Below are 8,841 nucleotides of genomic sequence, written 5' to 3'. Positions count from 1 at the left end.
AGCACAGCCCTGGCTTTTGTCCACTCACACTGCCTATTTCATGGATCACTAGTTCTTCTGTGTACAACAGTCTTCCAATTAGGATCGTTACATGGAGTTTGCTGATTCGGCAGCACAGGGTTTTCCTTTGTTTATGCTTTTGTTTTAAACACTGTAGTGGTTTGGTTCAAAATATCCATTACTTACTTATTTTCCTTCTGTGAGATAAGAATTAGGAGAAAGCAAAGCAGGCACAACACTTAAAAGAATATAAAGAAGTTTAACAGACCTAAAAGAAAGAAAAAAAAAAGTCAGACTAAACCTTCAGAACACTTCTTTGTCCCCCATCTTTCTCCCTTCTCCCACTGACAATGTAAAAAGACAATCCTTGAGATTTTCAGTCAGTTTACCACCTCCATAATAATCTTTTTCAGTTCATTTAGAGAGAGGAGTCTCTCTTGCTCATGCTATGGAGACATCTCCACAAGAAACAGTTCTCTCATGGCTTCAATGTCACAGCCAGACAGCTACCCAGGATGGTTCTCTGCTCGCATGTGAGAGTCCCTTCCCTTGTCTTACAGTTTTCCCCACAACTGCTTTCGAGGGTTCAGTCTTGAGCTGATGGGGTACCATTTTAAGGTTGAGCTGTTCAGAAGCAAAGATTCTCTTCACCTATCTCTTGGAGCTTCTTCATCTCTAGGAACAGAGGTCTTCTTCTTCCCTGGGAGCAAGGGTCTTCATTACTTTCATCTCTCTCTGTTCAAGCTTCTCATCAAATCACAGCTACTTCATCATTTGCTTATTTCAGCACAGGTACTTTTGCTCACAATTGCAGTTTGAACGCTCCACCCCCCCATGCTTTCATGAAATTACAACAGGTACTCTGATGTGTCATAGTCCATCACCATAGCTTTACAACAGTATTTCAGCTTCTAGGCTTGAAGCATCTCCTCTTTCTCCTCTCTCGGGGTTTTTCTCAGCTCTTCTTTCTTCACTGACTTTGGTGTCTTTATGGCGTTTTCTTCACGTGCCTTCACCTTTCCTTTTCCTCCGACTTGGGAGAGGATTGATGTCTGCAGGCGTCATCTGTTCTGGAGGGAGCTTACAGCCCTACAAGGGTTAATGTCACCCGGCCCCGCAGCTGGAATTCCCTTATCGCTGTTGGTCACCTGCTCTTTGCCGGGCAGCGGCCTGAGGTGAATTTCGGCCGCACTGGAGGGGTGAGGGCCGGCCTGGCCGCGCCGCGCCGCGGGGCCGCCCGCACGGAGCAGGGCCGCGGTGGAGCAGGGCCCCGTGGCTCCGGGGTGGCTGTGTCCCGGCCAGCCCGGCCCGCACTGAGGGGCTGCAGCTGAGATCTCAGCCAAGCCGTGACGCGGGCCCCCAGTTACCTGTCTGAAAGCCAGAAGCAAGAGAGCTTTCCCGGGCTTTGTTCGTTCTTAAATGTGGATCACAGAGGTGTGCCAAGCTTCTCAAGTGGCTTAACAAAGTTGCCAATATTCAAACTGGCCAGTTGATTGGTTCTATTGGGTCTAGAGGAAGCTGTAAGCACCTCTTTGCAAAGAATCACTTCCGTGGCTGATGGAGCCCTCTTTAACTAAAAACCTAAACTATGCTAAGCCATGACAATACTCAGAGTATCTGAGTATCTCAGGTCGATGCTACTCAGTTTATTTACACTTTACTTTTGTGAGTAATGTAGCATGGTAGGACTCCATGTGCAGCAGGTAAGGAAGGGATGGATATTTCTGAACAGGGAGACAAAAACTTCATATCTTGGGTGAAATGCGGTCTTTAAACTCATCATTACAAGGAGCTGCCAGAAGTGTGTGTCCTCTAAGTGAGGACTCAGTCTCTACCTCTGCAGATCCTGATCTCAGAATCCTCTGGCCTAGAACAGGACTTATGTCTTTTTGAAGGATATACAAGGTCCCACTAATTTTGGTATGGGAAATGCCAGCCATGCTTTCCATACTACATTTGACTGCTAATGACATTTCCTAGTGAGATGGGGGGAATCAAGTTTAGTGAAACTCAACTGGAGCATTAGGAAGACATTAGCAAATTACTCATGCTCTATACATCTTTTTGGAAGTGAAATTAACTCAGCTTTTTCCAGCTTTCTCTGAGATGCCATATTTTCTGAGCCTCTCTGGATTTTTCGGTTTTTCTTCATCTTTCTTGGGCTCTGGAATCTCCCTGGAAAAGTGTGGAGCTGTATTTTCCCCACTGCTTTTCCTATTAAAGGTCTGCCCCTTCCATGTAGGCAACCCCTTCCCCTGCCCCTAGCCCTGGCCACTCCCTCGGGTTCTCTCCTGTACCCCAACTCCACCCCTGTGCGCTGAGAAAACCCCCCTGTGCCCTGATCATGGGGTCTCTCTCGGTCACTCTGCCTCTGGGAACCGGTGGGCCAACATGTAGCAATAAAGTTTCTCAATAGAGAGACCCTTCTCGCCTCCTTTACTATCACCGTGTTGCAGGGCCCAGCTAGCCGGAGCAGGAGCTCGGGGCCATCCAAAAGGACTATGGGAGGGCGGAATGGCTGCCCTGCCCTAAGCAGCCCCGCTGTGGTCTCTGGGAAGGTTGCAGCTTGCTAAACCAAACCAAGCATTGCAACAGAAAAGTACTGACTTATCCAGTTAACACAACTTAGAAATGGACCAGAAGAATGTAATTGCCTCTCAGATATAGCAATGTAGTCTTAATATACATCAGTGCCCAGCTGCATCTCTCTGACATAAATAAACTTAATTTTTTTTCCAATATAACTCAGAATCCTTTTCTGTCTTTCTGTTGACTAACTGATACTTCCCCATTTATTTGCTTATTTAACTCTTCCTTCATTATTTTTGGAATCCATTATTGTGTTTGCTGTCATCAGAGCCAGTGACTAGCTCTTCTGTTGGGATCATGGCTCCTGAGGCCAGATGGCTGGTATAAACGTTCCTCTTACTTTTGGATGGGTACAACTTTTGCAGGTTGCATTATTCAAGTTGATAATTAAAATACTGAGAAGAATGGGATCAGAGTGTCACCCAGTGGGGTCTCATAGACTTCTACCCTTTTAATTTAACAGCTTATCAATGGGAACATCTGTTTCAAGACACATTTTGAAACAGCTCTAGTCTCATCTCAAAGTGCTTGTATGTATCCGAATGCACACTCTGGAAGGAAAGCTTAGCATCAGGTTTCTGGGCTCAACTCCTTCCTCATCTCTGCAGACTTAGATGACACTATCGGAAAGAGACGCTTTCGGAACAGGGATTATCTCTCATCTTTCATTAAGGAGTCTTTGCAGTTTCATCTACAGCACTTTCCACGTGTCACTGAAAGAGTCTTGAATTGAAAGAGTCAAGATATAAAATAGCTAGATGGGTGAGCTTAGTGCAGACCTGTACATTTTTGTGTTCCCTTGTCATGCATTGTTTTTCTGGCAAATATTTAGCAGAATTCAGTAGAGAATATGTTGTTATACCAATGAGTGAAAGAACTTCAGTGACAGTGGGAAATGTCCTTAAACCAGACAGAACATGTATGGGTCTGACTTTGCTCTTCTTCTGAAGCACAACTGTAGGCCTTGAAAAGATAACATCAGTAAGCTAGTTCACAGTTTCATGCATAAGTTTGGTCCTCTGACGTTCTATGTAATTCTCATATTTAAACATTTTTCATGATCCTACAATGCAAAAATCTTTGTCCTTCTCCTCAAATTCAGGTAAGATTTTGTCATCCTTCCACTTTGTGAGAACAAAGAAAGCAATGAGAGCTCATCAGAACAAAGGGAATGGAAAGGGAACTGTTTAGAATATAAATAGAAAAGTAACATTGTCTATAGCTTCTGCTAGTACTGTAATATGGAAATCACAGTGTGCTTCAAAGAAGCATGTTTTCCAAATTTCAGTTTGCATAAGGGTTGTTGTCATAGGCTCTTAGAAAAAAAACAAATGACAGTTAGAAGCAATTTGAAAAGAATGCAGTATTTTTATATTGTATGTTTCTTTCATATCAGAATTATAGGGTTTTACAAGCTGGTTGAAGAGAAAAATGTACACAATGCTGTTCTTCAAATAAAACTAACAAGAATATTTGTGATGGGTCGAGGTTTGGGCAAGCTCTCAGTATGAGTAGAGGTAGGCAAAAGAAGCTTATGGATAATTGGTTATACTCTTACTGTGCTTCAAGTGTTTCTGTCTTTCCTTTTAGCTCTCTTGTTTGGTTTAAAGTGGACTTTTTTTTTTGCAGTTTTCTCAACTTTATATGTATTACAGGAACTCAAAAGATTTTATCCATATCAGATAAAAATTACACCTCCTAAGGAGACTGACAGAAATGGCTGTGGAGCAGGAGTGGGTTTCAACAGTTAAGCCACAGGACTGAGAAACAATTACAGGCTTGGTTTAACTTGATTAGCATGATTATCAGGAGAAAGTTATAACAGATGAGATATTTGTATAAGCGACCGGGCTGCAGAGGGAACAGCAAATTAGTCAAACAAAGAACTGCTTAAATCAGATAGAAAAAATGGGCTATACTAGTGGAAATACTTACACAGGATCCAAATCAGATCTCATTATTTTAGAAATTTTGCTGGCCCTTCTGCTAAATATTGTTTTAAGATGATACAAAATGGAGCACGTGAACAATGGGAAATAAAACTGTTCATTATTTTGGAAGTACTAAAAAGCAGGGTTAAAAGAGATGTCAGCAAGAGACCAATAGGGTGTGAAAGGTGGGAGCTCATACGGCACAGCATGCTGTGAAATTGAGACAGATAAGAGAAAGACCCACATTCCATTTACAGAAATGTGAAAACCATGAATTAATTTTTCTGAGCAATCGTGTATGTAAGTGACCAAATATAAACCAATCACATTTAGCAGTAATTATTAAGTAACTCTTAGTAATTATGCAGGTGACCTCATTCTACACTAGCATGAAACTCTTTATTTCCTGGGAGTTTTTCCTCCTAGTAAAGTAAACAGTAATTCATTTAGAGACAATGCTGTTTGCTACAATTTTGGCCCATATTTATAAACAGTTTAGGCATCACTGGGGGTTTTGTTTTCATTTTTGGTGGTTTTTTTAATAAATCTTCTATACACTGACAGAAGGATTTTTAATGCTGAAGCAGATATTCCAGAGGTCAAAGGCATCATTGCTTTATGCAGATATAACAAGAACAGATTAAGTATTTGGAGGAAGATTGCCATGGGCCACATTCTGTAATGTTTAGCTCTGTAGAAGCAGCTGCTGAATAGTTGGAACAATGTTTTGTTTCTAAATGCTGTGATCTGATAAATATCTTCCAGTGGTGAAGTGTGAATGGTGGTGCTTTGTACACTAAACTCTCTAAAGGATGGTGTGTGTACACTCCTATTAACATATTGTAGGGTCTACAAATGACTTAAATGACGCCAGTAACCTCTCCACAGAAGGCTTCTGTATGTTAATATAAAATTAACTTAAACTCTTAACTTGAATTGGCATAAAAATGACACTATGCAATACTTACCTCTGTCTAATCAGTGGTTTTGCATTTCTAGGGCAGAAATCAGGAAAAAGTCATTTCCACACCATGATCCACCTCACAGAATCACAAAGTCACATAACAGCTACAAGAGCTGATGTTGGTGGGAGCAACTGGAGACTGTCTAATTCACTCTCTCATGTATGATCTGCTGGAATAGGTTGCCCAGTTTGTCTGTGACAGTTGGCAAGGTTGGAGCCTCCACAATCTCTCTGGGCAGCCTGTTTGTGTGCTCAACCCCAGTCAGAGCAAAAATGTGTGTTCTTACACATGTCTGTGCTCATTACCTCTTATCCTGTCACTGGGCACCACCAAGAGGAGTCAGTCTCCCTCTTCTTGATTCCCTCTGTTTCGTTATTTAAACATATTGGTAACGTCCCCCTGAGCTTTCACCTCTCTGGGCTGAACAGTCACAGCTCTTTCATACTTTTCTTGTACAAAAGATGCTCAGGTCCTTTAACTATCTGTCTGGTCCTTCATGGCTCATGGACAGCTTGTTGTCCACCAGGACCCCAGGTCCTTCTCCACAGAGCTGCTTTCCAGTATGTCACCCTAGCCTGTGCTGGTGCCTGGGGTTATTCTTCCCCAGGTGCAGGACCCTGCATTGCCCTTGGTTGAATTTCAGATAGTTCTTCTCTGCCCAGCTCTCCAACCTACTGGGGTCCTTCTGAAGGGCTGCAGAGCCCTCTGGGGTGTTGGTCATCAGGCGAACTTGGTGAGGAGGAATTCTGTCTTCGGCCTTCTGGCAGCTCTTGTCCTTGAACCCTCCTGAGGGCCCACTGCAGGCTCATGGTCCGGTTGCTGTCCATCTGGGCCCCTGGGTCCTTCTGTGTGGTCCTGCTATCCAGCTGGTTGCCCCAGAGCATGTGAATCTTTTCCTCTCCATGGGCAGGACTTTGCATTTTCCCTTCTTGCCCTACATCAGATTGTTGTTGGTCCAGTTTTCCAGTTCCCTATGAATTGTGACATAATCACCTGATTTATCAGTCGTCCCTGGCAGCTTACAATAGTGGCATTTCTTATGGATTTAATACTAGCCTACTGCATGCATAATAAGTTTTTATTTGTCTTCTTGCTTGCTCTTCTGGGGAAGGGGGACTGTCATTTTCTGTTTAACACTTATTCAGATTATCCTTTCACTGGGAAAACACACATCTTTTTATAATTTGGAAACATTAAATATAATTTTATTCAGAAAACATAACTGAATTAAAATACTAGGGTTATGAATCAGTCCTATATTATATTTCTCTCCCAAAACTTTCTTCTAGCCTTAATTTTTAAAGGTTTTTTTATTTTTAACTAAATGCAGTGTAATTTTGCTTTTGCCTAAGCATGTTTTTTTTCTGCTTGCTTACCTTCTTCAACAGAAAAAAAATTATTTCCTATACAAAGCCTGAATCTAAGAGAGATTTCCTACCACTAACGTCTCCAATGACTTAGTTATACTGACAAAATTTTTTCCTGTGCTGCAGCTTTGCTTAATGCAGGAGAGAACAAGTCCAGCAGTGTGAGAGACCATAAGGCATACCTCAACCCTATTCCATGCATCAGTTAAGACAATGTAAGAAACTACACTTGGAGGTTTGCTGATAGCCAGATAGTGCTGCACAGGAAGCATGCTGCTTGGTTGTGAATTTCAACAACTTGGTAGTTATCTCAAGAACTTATCTGAGGTAATTATTTCTATTCCAAGTTACCATCACTTGGTTAGATGTCTGTAAAGACATAGCAACATGGCCAAAACACAGCTGAATAATCCAAGGATCCCCTTTGTTGACTCCTTTACACCCAGTATCAGAGACTGTGTTTTTAATTCACTGTGTCATAGTGATTATTGAGATACTTAGAGATATTTTCATTATCTTACTTCTTCAGTTTAGCACTGATTTTGTAAATAATATTATCTGTATCTATTTTAATGGGTCTGGATTTGTAGGGGAGCATTCCTGGAACATATTTTCAGGGACTGATAGACTACAATCCATGTTTCTCATTAGCTGAACACTGTCCCAAATAGGATCTTTTAGGGAACATTTGCCACAGGCACTTGGCATCCAGCCACTCGCTGTGGAAACTAAGATAGTTTACTAAGGGGTCAACTCCTGCCATGCTGCTAGAGATGCCTGGGATATTCCTGGGCTAACTTACAAGGATGAGTGCAGCCTTCCGGCCTGATTTGAACACTGAGCAGTCTCACTGTATCTGTTACACCTACCTGTATACATAATGTTGAAGACTCCAGTGGATATTTGCCAGCGTGGCGCTACAGTGTGGGTGACTAAAGCCATGCCATCTATTGTTTTCTAATGACGAGCCATAAAGCATTATCTTTTAGCCTCTAACACATCTTCAGGAAGATTTTAATTTAACCCATATGTCACTGTTCTGTGGGTTCTTTTCCTGATGCTGGGATGCAAAGGGAAGTCAGGGTCTACAGCATCTAACTCTGCTTTTATTCACAGGCCAGCAAGCTTTACATCTCCTTCAAATATTTATCACTGATAATTTACTGAGGATCCTGCAGCTTCTTTTCTCTGGTGACTCCAATTTCTGTTCCTGTTAAAAGCTTTGACATTTAAAAACAAACAACAGGAGGATACCTTTTGTGGAATCACATGCAAAGGTACCTCTTGTTTTCTGACTTTGGGTTGATTCCTGGAAACTTTCTTCTCTCTGAATGCCTGTAGAGCTTCTATTGCTAAGATCTTGTAGTGGATAGCTCTGCTCCACTCTGCTTTTCTTGCCTGAAATTAGGAGAGGGATAACCCGTGCTCTCTGAAGTGGATGTTAGCAGATTAGAGGAATGGAAGGACCTTCTCCAAGGAAATTTGTCACCTGGCGAAGGCTGGAGACCTCCCTGAATGAAATGTAATTGCACATCATTCATAGTTCACTGGTAAAAGTGATGCCTGTCTTCCTAACCTCACTCCAGTAGTGTTGTTCCTGCAGCAGGTTTGCCTTAACCACCAAGATACCCTCATTGCTGTTGCACAGCCAGCACTGACAGAATTCCTGTGTACTTGAGTGCCTCTCTCTGTTTCATTTCCCACATGCAACTTCTGACAACACTCTACTTCCTCGCATCCTCTCCACCCTCCATCCTGCCTGGCCATTTGTGCCCAGACTACAGTTTCCTACAAGGCACATGTCCTGATCTGGTACTCTGTAGTTTCAGCATGTTAAACTTTTGGCATGTGCCATTTCCCTGGCACATTTCACACGCCTTGTGAACCATTTCAAAGCTCATATGCACTGACCTGCAGTGGATTGGAGCACATATGCACCACATTAAATTGTGATCTCTGCCTATCCACGTTCTGTGACATCTCACATGC

At 42.4% G+C, this 8,841-nt stretch overlaps 1 long non-coding RNA gene across 1 annotated transcript; it reads left to right on the top strand.

The window, feature by feature from the left end:
* Positions 1-6,086: 6,086 nt before the first annotated feature.
* Positions 6,087-8,652, top strand: LOC116437821. Its single transcript, XR_004237494.1, has 3 exons — positions 6,087-7,179; positions 7,969-8,129; positions 8,261-8,652. It is a non-coding gene; the product is annotated as an uncharacterized LOC116437821 (long non-coding RNA).
* Positions 8,653-8,841: the final 189 nt, after the last annotated feature.

Source organism: Corvus moneduloides, chromosome Z (genome assembly GCF_009650955.1).
Source record: "Corvus moneduloides isolate bCorMon1 chromosome Z, bCorMon1.pri, whole genome shotgun sequence".
In the NCBI taxonomy this organism is placed as follows: Eukaryota; Metazoa; Chordata; class Aves; order Passeriformes; family Corvidae; genus Corvus; species Corvus moneduloides.
The sequence above is the reverse complement of the archived record's forward strand: the minus strand, read 5'-3'. Positions and strand labels throughout refer to the sequence as shown.